Source organism: Henckelia pumila, chromosome 3, assembly GCF_033568475.1.
Source record: "Henckelia pumila isolate YLH828 chromosome 3, ASM3356847v2, whole genome shotgun sequence".
NCBI lineage: Eukaryota > Viridiplantae > Streptophyta > Magnoliopsida > Lamiales > Gesneriaceae > Henckelia > Henckelia pumila.
In genome coordinates, this window is record NC_133122.1 from 202365450 (window position 1) to 202368029 (window position 2580).

The window sequence follows — 2580 nt, forward strand, 5'->3', positions numbered from 1 at the left end:
ATGCAGGCCACTAACACCTTAGGGCCCATTAATCATAAGCTGGGGCCCGACAAGCAAAGCCCGCTCGTTCAGAAATTAATATAAAATTCATCGTGACTCCGATTGATGAAACGATTTCACCAATGTGCACAGAAACCATTTCTGCACGTTTTAAAGTCAAAATAAATTTTCCTGAATCCGAATTCAGTGGTTTCCAAAAATGTCCATCCCTATGTCATTTTAGGAAACCCTACTCCCTTACTCTTAATTAAGAAGTCCAACTCCTTAGTTCATTAAATTTAACTCTTTAAATTTAACTATCTCAACGGGGATTAAAACTCCATTACACTGTGTGACCCTCAATGGTTCAGGGATACAGCTAGCCGTGGGCTCACAACTCCTTGTGACTCGGAACAACACTTTCCGACTTGCCCAACGAATCATGGTAAAGCGCCTAGCAACATCGCCCCATGATTCCCTAGGTATCACTGATAGTGCCTACAAGAACCAGTAGGTTTTGGTTAGCGTACAGTACGGTCCCTTCATCCATATATCCCGATCGAATCAACAACCATTGGTATATCGAGAGTCGCTCAAGATTCGATAACTATGCAATACATCTTGAAGATCAAATTAGTGACATCGCATGTGCTACTAAGAAACCATTTCTTAAATCACATCAATTACTCTGGCCAGAGATTTATCACACTAATATCTCCTCAGATCGCATAGGATATCCACACTCGCAAGTATGTGGTGAATCCTTGACAACAATGCATTGACTCCTATATGTGTCGTAACTGTACCCAATCTCGACACCTGATGACCCCCATAGAGTCGGTAAACGAGTCAAAGCACAGCACTAGCATATAGAGTCTCCATGATGTTTCAAGTCGTAAGGACTAATGGTGTACAACCAAAACCGCGGACTTAATCCACTCGATAAGTGATAACCACTTGGAAAGTCCGGATAGGGTAGTTCGATTATTCATCCTATGAATATCCATTTGCATGCTTCGAACATCTCCATGTTCCCTACCAATGAAACGTGGTACTCCGCATCGCAAATGCTAGTCTCAAACTCGAGCGATCCTTATCCTTATTATCGGACGGCTCAATCGACTAGGAACGGTTTTAGAACATACAGTGACTATAAGATGTATTTCATGATAGACATCTCCATGTTCTACCACATCTTACATACACTATAGTATATTCAAGGTCTTTATCAAAACAACAATAGTATATCACAATATAACAATATGAAGTAATATAAAGTCATTGCCATAAAAGTGTAAATAATATTAAACAAGAGATTGTTTATACAAAGAGTCATCAAAGCCCATAGCCACACAGTTGGCTCACTGGGCACCCACTCTTACAATCTCCCACTTGCCCTATAGCCAACTAGTCATACTACGTAGACCCATTGCTTCGCGATGTTTGTCAAACAATGGTCCTGGCAAGGGCTTAGTAAGCGGATCAGCGATATTGTCTGCAGAGGCCACTCGTTCGACAATGATGTCTCCTCTTTCCACAATCTCCCGGATTATGTGGTATTTCCTCAGTACGTGTTTGGACCTTTGATGAGACCTTGGTTCCTTTGCTTGAGCAACGGCACCCGTGTTGTCGCAGTACACCGGGACTGGACCAACAAATTCAGGAATGACGCCCAACTCTTGGACGAAATTCCTCATCCAAATGGCCTCTTTAGCAGCAGCTGATGCTGCAATGTATTCAGCCTCAGTGGTGGAATCCGCTGTGGTGTCCTGCTTGGAACTCTTCCAAGAGACAGCACCGCCATTGAGCATGAACACAAATCCAGAGGTAGACTTCGAGTCATCCACATCACTTTGGAAGCTAGAGTCGGTATAGCCTTCCAGTTTGAGTTCTCGTCCTCCATAAACCATGAACATATTCTTAGTCCTTCGCAAGTACTTAAGAATGTCCTTCACGGCTTTCCAATGCATTTGACCAGGATTAGACTGATATCTGCTCGTGACACTCAGAGCAAATGCTACATCCGGTCTGGTAGATATCATCCCATACATGATACTACCTATAGCTGACGCATATGGTACATGTGTCATATTCTCTATCTCTGCTTCAGTCTTGGGACACATAGACTTGGATAGAGAAACTCCATGACACATGGGTAGATGTCCTCTCTTGGACCCATCCATTGAAAACCGTTTCAATATGGTATCGATGTAGGTTGATTGAGTGAGTCCTATCATTCTCTTAGACCTATCTCTATAGATCTGTATCCCAAGAATGTAGGATGCCTCTCCCAAATCCTTCATCGAAAATCTACCTGATAACCATATCTTTGTTGACTGCAACATCCCTACATCATTCCCAATGAGTAGGATGTCATCAACATAAAGTACTAAGAATGTCACAGCATCCTTAACTACTTTCTTGTACACGCACGGTTCCTCCGGGTTCTTGATGAAACCAAAATCTTTTATTGTTTCATCAAATTTCTGGTTCCAAATTCTTGATGCTTGTTTTAGACCATAAATTGATCTCTGAAGCTTGCATACCTTATGCTCGCTTCCCATGGATGTGAACCCCTCTGGCTGCTTCATATAGATTTCT